We start from the raw sequence: 14907 nt of genomic DNA on the forward strand, positions 1-14907 counted from the left end.
TACACTTATCAATTCTTAATAAAATATTTATTTATTAATGCAATAACTATCACACACCCTTCACATCACACCAAATCTAAAAATTAAAAGCAAGGTGTACATGTACTAATGTAACCATGGTTACATTATTATTATTAATTTTTTTATTAAAAAAATAATATTACTCACCTTGCTTTACGTGTACATGTAGGTTTGATTTAAAAGTATTTGATTCTCATATCAATTTCAATAGCTGATTATTTCATAGCCCTCTTCGTCTCGACATTTTTCCATTGATTCCCGTCCTTATGAGTCCAGCTTTATTAATAGCGTATATCAGAAGTTCTAATTTCTATTATTAATAGAGTGGGTCAGAAGTTCCAATTTGCATTATTACGAACTACCTCTTTTTGCCCAACTGTTTTTATGCGAGCGAATTTTTTTAAGCCATTTTAATATTTATGTTTAGTTTTTAATATATATATATATATATTAATTTATATTTTATAAATTATATATATATATATATATTAATTTATATTTTTTAAATTTATAATGTTTTAATTATTTTTTCCAAGATTTATTTATTTTTAAATAAAATTATTTAGGCTGAATATTTTGAAATTTAATTTTTAATAATTATTTTTAAGGTATAGTTTAATTATTTAATTGGATTCTATTATTATTTAAAATTAACAATATAATTTTGGGGTTTTAAAATGTATTTTTAAAAATTTAAAATTAATATTAAAAAGGAATATCAATATTATTTTAAAGTCATATGAGACACTTAAACAATTTTTGAAAGATTTCAAAGAGGAGCAAAACTCGTTTTACTAAGGCATTTCTCTACTCTTATTGCAAATTTTAAGTTGGCCAAAACAATCATTCTATCCAAATCCTTTTTAAAGAACACATTATTTATAGCTCGTCATTATTTGACATATATTGTTAGAGAAACCTTATAAAAAGAAAAACATCTGAATAAATTTAATCATGAATATATAAATTTAGTTTTGGCAATATCGTATTCAATGTCTTCACCCTTAAATTAGTAATTGATGAATTTATTATATTTTTTTATTTCATCTTTGGGTTTTTCTAGCTCCATTGATTTCCATCATATTCTTATGTATTTATGCCATTACCTTTGCATTTAATCGGGTCGCTTTAATTTTCTTATTTCTATTATAATCCCCTTACCTAAATATCATTAATCATCCTTAGTTTCATATATATTCTCTTTATCTATTGATTAGTTTTTGCATAAGAGGCAGGTAGGTACTAAACAACTATTACACTTATTTAGAAAACATTTTGTTTTTATGATAGTGTACATTATTTTATTTTAATTTTAAAAGAGACGCGTGTCAAGTCGAGGTTTAGCATAAATGAAATCATACATCCCCTCATACTAGGCTGTATCATGCGCCTCTCAAAACAAAAATAAAATTTATAATTTCATTCAAAACATTAATTATAATTTTAATAAAACTAATATGTATAACAATATAAAATTTGTTACAAGTTTGACATCTTTAATATAATTATTTAAAATAAGATTTATAATTTCGCTAAAAACATTTAATTATAATTTAAAAAAAATGTTTATATATATAATTATAATCATAATTTTTTTTTTACATATTTTAGATTTCTTTATGGGTTGAGTAACATTATGTATACCATTTTTTGGATTTAGAACACATTCTCCTTGATTATTTAAACCGAAATTAAAATTACAACCATGTTTATTACATTGAAAATACGTCAAACTATTCCTAAGATATGGTCTTCGAAAATTTATTCATAACTTTATCTTTAAACTAGTTATAATTAATTAATTGAAAACATTTTTTAAAAAAGAAACGACTACGAATTTTGTATTAATTAAGTCTATTTTGAAGGCCATAACGTTTTACATCTTTAAGGAAGTCTTCTTCTACTACATTCAAAGAGATCCAGAAAAGGTTAATTTTTATGTTTTTATGTCTACATGCAACTGTTTTAATCAGGCTATACTTATATAACCTCCAAAACACTCCTAAAACTAGTACATATTTTTAGAACACAAATTAAACTAACGAGTAGGACTAATCTTCAGAATACACCTTGAGAACAAAAGTGTCTTCAATTCCTTGTTTTTCATGTTGAATTTCTACGATATTGGGTCTAGGTTAGAATCTTAAAATCTCTGATGCTACTAAACCAAGAATCTCAACAAGAACTACTTTGCACAGTGAAAAATATAAAGCAGTAAATCACATATGCACAAGTATACACAATTTTTAACAAATATTATACAATAATGTACAACCCAATATTCGTTATATTAAACCAATATGAATAATACAACATTGTATGGAATACAAGATACAATGACAATATTCGCTGTAGTTTCTATGTCGTATCTTGTCTTGCCGGTACTTCGCTTCCATACTTCTCTCTAGCTACCCATTAATCCTTCAAAGGACAACACATAGAGTCTATAGGAGGGCTTCCACCTAACACCGCTGCAAGTCACTTCTAATTCATGCACACGGGCTGATCTAATATGCTCTTCTAGGCTAGCCAATCCTCGAGCTCCAATCCACCAATCTAGCAGTCACTTTTGTCCTTCAAAGTGTTTCACATTAGGCACCAAACTTCACCCAAACTTCATTTGTCTTCGTCACTTCAATATTGCTTGTCTAAGGCTACTTTGGGTATCCAACACACTACCCTCCACCATACCAATGACACCCAACACTTCACTGTAGGATTTTCTCCTAGAAAGGATTTCGATCACCAAATCAAGTCTTCAAATTAGCTCCCACAGGATGCAAATGAAACCAATCCAAAACTGATCCGAAACATGGATCCAACACAAGACAAAACTAAGTCAAACACTCATTTCGACTATTGTTCCAAATTGAAGTGACATACTGTGATGATGCAACCTAATTAGGGCTTTCAACAACCACTTGCCAGCCCAGACAAGTACCCTTAACAACCTCCTACAATTGTGATATGGTCTCTCCTCCTTGCTGTTGTCCAATGCTAGAGTATAGTGTTAAAACCAACCCCTATACACACCCAAAAAACCACTGTTTAGGGATCGACCTACATGTAATCTTTCCTGTAGATTAAGTTGCCAAAATAGGGATAAAACATGCCAAAAACTCCCTCACAAATAGCTCATAAATAACCTCCTTTAATGTGGCCTTGCAATTGGTTGATATGAACCCCCAAAAAGTCATGAGAGTGACCTTAACATCCCTCTCTTTTTCGATAAAGATGCCCTAACCTGTGGCCAAAAAAATAAAATAGAGACCCTTCTCCTTGAACGAGCTCCTTTCTCTCCTTCTACGTTGTCCTTGTGTTGCTCACTTGGATGGTCCTAAATGAGACATAATCACCTCCTACTTATACATAATAGACGAGCTTCCTCCAACATTCCAACATAGGGCTTGTCAAACTGTTAAGAGGCTTATTAACATCAAGCCGACCCTAACACATTTTGTGCAAACCCACTTCTAGACTTCAAAAATTCATATCTCCATTTCTACAACTCATAATTGGATGATTTTTATTGCGTCAGATTGTCTCGACGAGATATATCATCCTCATCCATCACATGTTGAAATGTGCTCATGGTTTTGACCTAAATCATGATGGGTGAAAAACTCCTACCTTGGGTTCCAAGCCCAAAAGTTAATCTTGTGACGCTTTTCCCTCCAAACCTCGAACCCTAGGGATTGTAGTACCTCCCAGGATACTAAAAAATCAACACTCCCTCTTAGTGAGGGAGGTACTTCCAAGACTAGGAAGTAACTCATCATCATCATCACTACTCACAACACTTGCCCAACTCTTGGCACTCACCATTGCAACAATCCTTGAAGCATGAACTACGCTTCTCTCGGAAGTGTCACTGTCACTGAAAGGATCCTGCTTCTTATTCTCTTGTAATTTCTTCCACTCCCTCCATGAAATTTCCTTCTTTGCAGATGTGGAAGCACCCTTTCTCTCCATTAACCACACGCTCTTCCTGGGCTTCAAAGTGTTCCTCTAAATATGCAAGATCCCGCTAGAACTCGACTCCCTCTGAGTCTCTGGAATTTGGACCTTCTTCTTGGGAACCTGTACTTTCTCCTCTGAAGCTTGCACTTGCAACTGCTTCTATGGAACCTACACTTGCTTCTTCCCATGATCCATAGGCTTTCCCGTCAGCCTGTATAGACCATGCACTCTAAATCCAAGCACAATCTCATCGAAGCTAGAGAATCTAGGTCTGAGTCTTGCCTTCCCATCCTGGAACAAGACCTCAAACCCCTTCTTCTCGATCATCGAGATAGATATCATGCTATATCTGAGTCTTGGTACAAATAGTACATCCTGGACCCACATCACATGTCATGTATCTATCCTGAATGGCACAATCCCCGATCCCCGGATCTCCTTTTGACTCTTGTCACCCAACACCATCTGCAACTTCGAGTCCCATTCAGCTAGAGTCTCAAAAACTTCCTGTGACCCTGTCATATGTTTTGTCGTACCATTGTCCACATACCATCTATCGTCATCGATAATACCTTGCGATAAATGAGGTATCATAGCGAATTACTCCTCCTCTAATTTCTTGGTGAGAGAATCTATCTCAGTAGAAGTGGCAACATCGGTGACCTGCTTCCCTTTGTTCTTCTCGTCATCTCCCCTTTTCTTCATCAAACATCTCGACAAAAAATGACCCATCTCGCCACAGTTAAAACACTTGACTTTACTCAAGTCCTTCTTATTCTTACCCTTCATTCACTCTGCAAGTTCCATGTCATCCTCCGAAGCCCTATTCTTCGGTTGAAGATCCTCATCTTTCAACTCTTCCTGAATGAAGTCGACCCACAACCTATTCCAATATTGAAACTTCTCTCTAGCTACGATCCCTTTGATGAAGGGCTTCCATTCCTCGGTGAACCCTTTCAAAGAAATCCTCACCATATCTGAATCTGAAATAATCACACTGAAGGCAGCAAACTCATCTTTGACCTGAGACAATATCGTCAGATATAAAGTCACTCCTTCACTCTATATCATCTTGGTGGACTTCAACTTATCCTCGAATATTAGTACCCAGTTCTCGTTCTTATTTTGGAACAAATTTTGAAGAGCCATCCACATCTCATATGTAGTATTCTTCCCAGAAAAATGAGGTATTAGGGGATCCTTCACACCATCAAGGATGATCAATATCACCCTCGTATCCAAATCCTCATACACTTCCAGCTCATTTTGGTCAGTTGGCTTCTTAATGGCTTTCTCAACGAACTCCCAGATCCTGTTGACTGCAAGACCAATTTGATCCTTTCCTTCCATGGACTATATTTGGACAACCCCTCCAACCTGTCCTTATACCATATACCAACCTGCAACTTTGACATTTTCACCTACAATGTGACCAACTCCCTCTTAAGTTGTACTTCACTGTGCACAACTCTAATTCACTAACTTCCAAAGTAACTCAGAAATGATATGATACCATGTTGAATTTCCACGATATTGGGTCTAGGTTAGAATATTAAAATCTCTGATGCTACCAAACAAAGAATCTCAACAAGAACTACTTTGCACAACGGAAAATACAAAGCAGTAAATCACATATGCACAAGTATATACAATTTTTAACAAATATTGAACAATAATGTACAACCCAATCTTTGGTTATATTAAACCAATTAGAATAGTACAACAATCTATGGAATACAAGATACAATGACAATCTTCACTGCAACTTCTATGTCGTATCTTATCCCGCCAGTCCTTCGCTTTCGTACTGCTCTCTAGCCGCCCCTTAGTCTTTCAAAGGAAAACACATAGAGTCTCCAGGAGGGATGCCACCTAAAACTATTGCAAGTCACTTCTACTACATGTACAAAGGCTGACCTAACATGCTCTTCTAGGCTGGCCAATCCATGAGCTCCAATCCACCAATCTAGCAGTCACTTTTGTCCATCAAGGTGCTGCACATTAGTCACCAAACTTCATCCAACCTTCAACTGTCTTCGTCACTTCAAGATTGCTTGTCTAGGAATACTTTGGGTAGCCAACACACTTCCCTCCACCAAACCAATGGAACCCAACACTTCACTATAGGATCTACTCCTAGAAAGGCTTCCGATCACCAAATCAAGCCTTCAAATTGGTCCCCACAGGCTACAAATGAAACTAATCCAAAACTGATCCGAAGCATGAATCCAACACAAGACAGAACTCAGTCAAATAATCCTTTTGACTATTGTCCCAAACTAAAGTGAACTACTGTGATGAGGTAGCCTAGTTAGGGCTTCCAACAACCACTTGTCATCTCACACAAGTACCCTTAACAACCTCCTACATCTACGACATGATCTCTCCTCCTTGCTATTGTTCAACGCTAGAGTATAGGGCTAAAACCAACCCCTATACACACCCAACAACCCACTGTTTAGGGCTCGGCCTACCTGTAATATTTCATGTAGCTTACGTTGCCCAAACAAGGATAAAACATGACACAAACTCCCTCACAAACAACTTAGAAATAGCCTCCTTTAATGCAGCCTTACAACTGGTTGATATACACCCCAAAATAATCATGAGAGTGAACTTAACATCCCTCTCTTCCTCGTTGAAGATGCCGTAACCTATGGCCAAAAACAAAAAAAATAGAGACCCTTCTCCTTGAATGAGATCCTTTCTCTCCTTACATTGTCCTAGTGTTGCATACTTGGATGATCCTAAATGAGACACAATCACCTCCTATTTATACACAATATAAGGTCTTCCTCCAACGTTCCAACATAGGGCTTCTCAAAATGTTAAGAGGCTTATTAACATCAAGCCGAACCTAACATATTTTGTGTAAACCCACTTCTAGACTTCAAAAAATCATATATCCATTTCTACAACCCAGGATCAGATGATTTTCATTGTGTTGGATTTGTCTCGACGAGAGCTATCATCCTCATCCATCACATGTTGAAATGTGCTCATGGTTTTGGCCCAAATCACGATGGGTGAAAAAACCCTACCTTAGTTTCCAAGCCCACAAGTGACTCTTGTGGTGATTTTCCCTCCAAACCCCAAACTCTAGGGTTTGGATTACCTCCCAAGCTACTAACCAATCAACATTCCAGACCCTAGTAGAGAAGAAGAAGACGCCTCGCCAATTTCCACCATCTGCAGATCTAAGGTCACCTCCTACTGTGTCAAAAGATCTTCAACTACTTCATTATTCTCACCGGTTGCTTATGATTCTAGCAGTTGGTTCAGATTGCCCATCTTGAAGTTGAACAAATCAGTTTCCACCTGCATTCTTTCCAACTTAAGTCTCCACCAAACTGAGTTTTTGGTTTAGCAAATCAAGTGGGCTTGCGACTTTGGTAGCATCATTTCTCCTTGCCTGTAAATCAAGTTTATAATAAATTCCATGGACACCATCAACTGGCATAAGTGGAATTTGTTTTCCTCATTCTCAACACTGATATGGCTCTCCATTGGGACAATCACACCATGTGCCTTTGATTCTCCCAGACTAACTGTGATGGAAATATTGTACCTCCTCTTCTTATAGCCACATGATTCTGCGTTCCCAAAATCATCGTTCCTGGCTGCGCTTTCAATGTCGTGTTGTTTTCCATGTATTCATTGGATGTAAAAATCCAACACCTTAATGTTCAATATGCAATTTGTGAGACACTCCATTCATTCTTGGGAATGCAAGTGTGTTTCCTATGTCTCGAATGTAGGGTTACTAACTCTTAACAACCACTCAAATTTATTAACAGAAAGGCCCATCATACGTCTATCCATTGACAAACTCTGAGGTACTGGGGATTTCCAAATGAGTGCACATATCCAAAGCTTTGCATGAGATTTGAGCCACCAAAATAATAGGAATGATAAGAGATGTAACAAATGACCCAAGTATGGTATGACAATGGGACAATGTGAGTCCCATCCCTTTGATTCAAATTTTAATTCTGACTGCTACCTCCAAATTCTAAGATAAGCATAATCTTGTCATGGTAATGGCTTATGAGATGGATTTGCATCACCTAAAATCAACACAAGGTGGAACCCCTATTTGCTAGAGAATCTGCCACTGAGTTAAGGTTTCTTCTAACATGAAATAATTCCACACTTTCAAATTTTGTTATTTGGAGATTTATTTTATGCAGAATGAGAACTTGGATATGCTCGAAATTCTCTTTAAGTTTGCTCACCTATTAGATTACAATCAACGAATCTGTAAAGACCAATAAATGTTGAATTTCCCTTGAAATTTCCAAATATAATCGTTGCGAGATAGGAAAATATTCGGCCTAGTTGTTGGTTGATATCCCCAACCCCAAGCATACTGAATCTTTATTTTTTCATTGGAGCGTAGAATAACCCCTCCCACTCCTACCTCCCCATAAAAACAATTTAACTTTACACTATTTATTTTAAATAATATTTTGAAAAATAAAACTTTATTACTTTAAATTGTAAAATTATATTTTTAAAACAATATTTTGAAAAGCTTTAAATTTCAAAACTTAGGTTAACTTAAACTTTTATGAATCCGATGAAAACATAATTATGAAAATAGGTCTTCCATAAATTTTTAGAATAATAATAATTTTATTTCAAAATTCACATTTTGAATAGCAATTATATTTTATTATATAGTAAATTCAAAATTTATATCTATAATTTTTTTTTTATATATTTTCTATATATATTTAAAAAAATAATGTTTATGCTTCATTGAAAGACCTATGATATATAATACACATGCTTTTTTACTATAACTTAAAGTTAGATTTAGTGGTTGAGGAGAATGAAGTATCACTGAAATGCCTAGAATCTAGTCTTTAAATTGGTTATCTCTTTCTAAATATTATGGGTTTCAGTTCATATGGTTAAATTGCCAAAATTACAATCAACTAATTTACTTAGGATACCATTCCCAAACTAAGTGTGTAATAGGCTTCTTAATATGTGCATTTCATCCTGAATAAGTATGTAGTAAGTTTCCTAAAATGTGTATTCCAGCATTAAAATAAAATAAAAAATAAAGATCAAATATGATGTCACTTTCATCTTTTATTATTATTTTAAAATCATTACATTGAATTGCCTTATTTTTGGATTATGTGCGTTCTTAATATGTGCATTCCACCAATGAATAAGTATGTAGTAAGTTTCCTAAAATGTGTATTCCATCATTTAAAAAAATAAAAAATAAAGATCAAATATGATGTCACTTTCATCTTTTATTATTATTTTAAAATTTTGATTAATTTGAATTGCCTTATTTTTGGGTTATGTGTGTTTTGTTTGTTTGTTGAATAACTAAACGTCGTGGATTTTTAATATACATACAAGGATATGTGTGATTCTATTCACATCTGTTTTTTTAATTAAAAAATAAAATATAAAAATTACTATAAAATTAAAATTAAAAAGCAAAAGCTTACACAATGTTGGCTGATAAAATTCTCACTGTTACACAATTTAATATATATTATAATTAAATATATAAACTTGTCAAGACAAAAATTATAGGGTGTTCAATTATTTTTACAAATTTTTGAACTATATGATCAAAATACTTATTCAGCTTGTTGTAGGGCATTTAATGCACAAGGGCCATATATGTCCACTATTGAATTTAAGTAAGTAGATTATCCAATAATGAGTATATACAACCCTGCACATTGCCCAAGAAGCTGGACAACTCCTGCCCAAATAAAGCACACAAAATAGGTGTAGAGAGGCAGAGCTGTGGGATTGGAAAACCACTCAAACTCTTTTTGGACCTCTAGTGATTCTGACGATTCTCTATGGTTGTGACTTGTGGGCCAACAGTACATTGGACATGAAGTGAAAAAAAATTGAGAAAATTCAGAAGCGTTTGATTACAAACAAATTTAAAATTAAACGTGTAGTTCCTTATGCTATCTTATTAAGTGAAACCATGGTCGATCTTATTGAAGCAATTGCTATGGTGCGAGTCATAAGGTATTTAAAAAAAAGAGCAAATGGAAGAGGACGGGTGGCCTAATGTTGTCTTTAATGACATATTGTGCAAAAGAAAGAAGACTTGGATGCAACAAAATAAAAAATGGTTTAGTAAATGAGGTATTTGCTTGAACATGTGTCCCATAAACAATAAAGAGATAAAAGCTTTTGTTATGGATAAGTTCCATAAGCATATTTGGGATAAGGAGTTAGGAAGAAAGAAAAAGTACTATACTGAAGTGTTTAATCCCACTCATAATTATCAACAAAAAGTGTACATAGAGGCCAATATTTCTTGGAGAGCCAAAATTCTTATTGCTCAGTTAAGGACTAATTCTCATCAACTCTGTTGTGAAACAAGGCACTGGAAAAGGCTAAAAGAAGTGTGGGAGGACAGAATATGTATTTTTTGTTCCTTTGGAAAAGTGGAAACATAGAAGCATTTCATTTTAGAATGCAAGGCCTTCAAAGACAACAGGGAAAGTTATGCAGATATTAAGGCAGCTAGCGCTTGAAATACTCTATTTAACGAAGGGTTCGTTGAGAAGCTAGGAGCGTTTATTACGAGGCTTCACAGGACAATGGTTGAATACATAAGCCATATGAAGAAAAAAATCTATCCCATAGGTTATCTTAAGCCTCGTGGACATTAAAATAATTTTTCTTCTTTATGTCTTTAAATGGTGTTAATTTCCACTCCATATGTCATTCGAAAATTAACTTCTCGATTTCATTTTTCGTAAATATTTCCCTCTGCAATATTCTAAGTGTTGAGAAATGTTGATAATTATTTCATTTCATGCATGCAACATGCCCATGAGCTTGAGTCAAAGAAACATAATTACTATTTTGCAGTCTGAGAAATCGGCCATTTGATTAGAGATTTATGAGTTAAAAGGGCTACGTTAAAAGTCAGATGGCCAACCTACTAGAGGAAAGGAGCATGAAAATCGATTCGTGAGGTAGGAATACTATGTTTTCAGTTCGGGGCCATTGAAGACGAGAAGGGAATATACTTAGGATAACTAGTGAGAGCTTTACCATATTTTAAATTGGACTTGCATGTTGCTAAAGAATCATATGTTCCTAGTATTATAGAAGTTGTAGCCATATTCACTATTAAATTTTAATGGTAGTCCAAAGAAAGAAAGAAAGAAATTTTAATGTCCACGAGGCTAAAGATAGCCTATGGGACATATTTATTCTCCATCTACTTGATGTATTCAACCCTTTTTCTGTGAAGCTTCAAAATAAATGCTCCCATCTTCTCGACAAACCCCTTACTAAATAGATTATCCCAAGAGCTAGCTGCCAGGATATCTGCATAATTTTCCCTGTTGTCTTTGAAGGCCTCACATTCTAAAATGAAATGTTTTAATGTTTCCGCTTTTCCGGAAGAACAAAAAATGCATACTCTTTCCTCCCACACTTCTTTTGGCCTTTTCCAGCGCCCTGTTTCACAACGGAATTGATGAGAATTAGTCCTTAACTGAGCAATAATAATTTTGGTTCTCCAAGAGATATTGACCTCTATGTATGCTTTTGGTTGATGACTATGAGTGGGATTAAACACTTCAATATAGTACTTTTTCTTTCTTCCTAGCTCCTTATCCCAAGCAGGTTTGTGGAACTTTTCCATAACAAAAGTTGTTATCTATTTTCTGTTTATGGGGCACGCGTTCAAGCAAATACCCCATTTACTAAACCATTTTTTATTTTGCTGCATCCAAGTATTTTTTCTGTTGCACAATCTATCATCAAAGACAACCTTAGGCCATCTACCCTCTTCCATTTGATCAAATTTTTTAAATACCTTATGACTCACACCATAGCAATTCCTTCAATAGGATCAATCCCCGTTTCACTTAACAAGATAGCATAAGGAACTGCACTTTTAATCTTGCATTTGTTTGTAATCAAACACTTCTAAATTTTCTCAATTTGTCTCCACTGCATGTCGGATGTACTGCTGGCCCATAGCTCACAACCACAGAGAACCACTAGAATCACTAGAAGCCCAAAAAGAGTTTGAGTGGTTTTCCAGTCCCATAACTCTACCTCTCTACACCTATTTTGAAAAGCATAAAATGCTTTCCAACCCCCCAAAGTTATTTTCTTTCTACAACCATTCTAGCTTACATTTTTGTTGAAGTCAATTCCGAGATATTTTGTAATCCGCAACTTCTTCCAGAATGTTTCCTTCAAAGTAGAACTTATGTTGGTTATGTTTTCTTTTCTTAGAGAAAACCACTACTTTCGTTTTGTTGATATTGACTTGCATCCCACACTTCTACAAAAATGCTCAAGGGATAGTGAATGCTCTTGCAAACCAAGAGCTGATTTAGCAATCAAAATAAGTTCATCTGCATACAAAAAAAATCCTTATAACAAACTTGCCCAAATAGATACCATCACCCCCTTGCGAATTTAACCACTCCTCAAGCTTGTTGATAAATAAACCAAAAAGGGTAGGAGATAGTGGGTAACCTTGCTTGACGCCCGATATCGCTTCTGAAACTTTCATAAATGCCTGTTGAAGTTCTAATTTTGACTTTCACCTCTTCATACAGCCTATGCACAACTGCTCTCAAATGTTTAAGAACCCCAAGTTCCTTCATTTTGTGCCAAATATTATCCTTAGGAATCGAGTCAAACACTATTCTGAAATCAACAAAGCAACAAAAGACTTCTTCTTTTTTCTCCCAAAATTTTTCAATGACGTGCCTTAAAGTTATACGATGATCAATTGTGGAATGTTTAGGTCTAAAACCTGCTTTCCCTTTAGCACGCTTATCTCTTTCTTCTGCCCACTTGCTAATTCCATTTTCTAGCATGCTTCCAAATAGCTTTGCAAACAAAGGGTTTATCATGATGGTCCTATAATTGAAGGGATTATTGACGTCACCGCTCTTGAAAAGAGGTATTGCCAGACTAGTTGTGCAAATTTCCGATAGGATTGCGTTTTTTGTATGGTGTAAAATTGTACCCTTTGAAAAGGGGTTTGTTGGAATGATCATTGAAGTGTCAATATCTGGAAAAATTGGAAAAAATGAGTTGCATGATTCACACACAACTTGTGGCAATGATTTCTAGTTGAGAAAAAAGGCTCATTCTATAACCCAATATGATGTGTAACTCTGTCCGCCTGTCATCAAAGTTGAAATTTTGCACATGTCTACCAAAATAAATATTTTAAGAAAAGATAAAAATGAAAAAAATTAAATAACTATACAAAACATTTAAATAATGTCATCTCATAAAAAAATTTACACGTGAAGAAATTGGATCCCTCTCAACTCATGTTAGATCCATATTTAAGATAGATCTATGCTAGTGAATTATAATGCATTTCATCTATTTGTTGTTTTGTTTGAATTTACATACCCCATCTTTTGTTGTTTTGCCTAAACTAAACATAAGTTTTCATACTTGTATTGTAAATCCAAAATTTTAAAATTTCACCCTCTAGCTTATTCTTCATCTTGGGGTAATGTTATATATGGGTGTCCAACTAGATTTTGGTGTTAGGAATTACCTCTTTAGAATCCAGGATTTTAAAATTTCACCCTCTAGCTTATTCTTCATCTTGAGGTAATGTTATATATGGGTGTCCAACTAGATTTTGGGGTTAAGAATTACTTCTTTAGGCTGGCTAATATAGAAGGTTTGCACGTATTGCTGCATTTATAATGGCCTCCAAACTCATTTTTGCATTTATATGGAGTATATTATTGTTGTTATGGTTTGAATTGTAGTTTTGAAATTAGATAGAATAAAATGTTTTATTGCTACTAAGTGTTATTGCCATAATTTAATTGATTCTCTTGAAGATGGTTATGCGTGTTCTATATTTATATATGGTGTCATTCACTTCCATAATTTAATTGGTTCTTTTGAAGATGGTGAGGGGTGTTCTATATATATTTCTATATGGTTTCATTCACTTCAAAAGAAAAAAATAATAATGAAAAAAATAAATTGCATTCAAAATCAATTAGTTTTTTTAAATATAAAATGTTTTTACTTTGATATCAAACTCGTATAAATTTAATAATAATAATATAAAATTAAAAATACAAAAAATTTAAATATAAATATATTTAGTCATAAATGAAATATCAAACTTAGTAATAATAATATAAAATTAAAAAATACAAAACATTTAAATATATTTAGGCCGTAAGGCGTTTCCCTATAAAAAGAACTCCCTCCAATGCCACTTGTCTTTTTGTATGCCTTTGATTTAAATGTTAGATGATAGAAATCACGTGTACCATCCGATTAAAATCTGGTATGATTCAGTTACGGAGATTTTCTTATGGCTTCAATTTTTCAGGTTCTTTTGAGCTAAGCATTACGGGTGCTCCAACTGTTTGACAAAAATAGCCTTCATGGGAGCCTGGGAAAGGCTCTCTTGCAGCGGTCTTGATTCGTTTTCTTTTGCATATGGGGGTTTGGTTTTTTGCTTCCTCACCCACGTTCCACCCCAGACGCAAGGAAAAGTTCAGATAATGTTGCACCTTCTGAAGCAGAGGAAGAGCCGCGGCACCTTGGGAGTCATTCCCTGAGGTCTGGAGTGGTGATACCGATCCTCGGCCTCTCCCTGGGCTTACAAGAGTGAAACCTTGCTCACCTACTGTCTTAACAATGCTCCTCTGTGTCATCATTTGGCGGGTAATTGGCTCCCCAAGGGCTCTTCATCATCATCTTCCTCTTGCGGTTTCTCTCTTGGTTTCATGCCTATTATGAAAGTAGTTTTTCTCCCCTTTTTGCTACGAGTTGTCAACTCTTATGAGAACCTGAATTCATGCTTCTTATGAAAGTCGTTCTTCTCCCTTTTTTGCTACGAGTTATCAACTCTTATGAAACCCCTCTTGTTTTCTTGTTTTCTTGTTTGCAGGTGAGTGA

The sequence above is a fragment of the Pinus tabuliformis genome, chromosome 3_1 (assembly GCF_031772625.1).
Source record: "Pinus tabuliformis cultivar Carrire ecotype Pingquan chromosome 3_1, CPIR1, whole genome shotgun sequence".
Classification (NCBI taxonomy): domain Eukaryota; kingdom Viridiplantae; phylum Streptophyta; class Pinopsida; order Pinales; family Pinaceae; genus Pinus; species Pinus tabuliformis.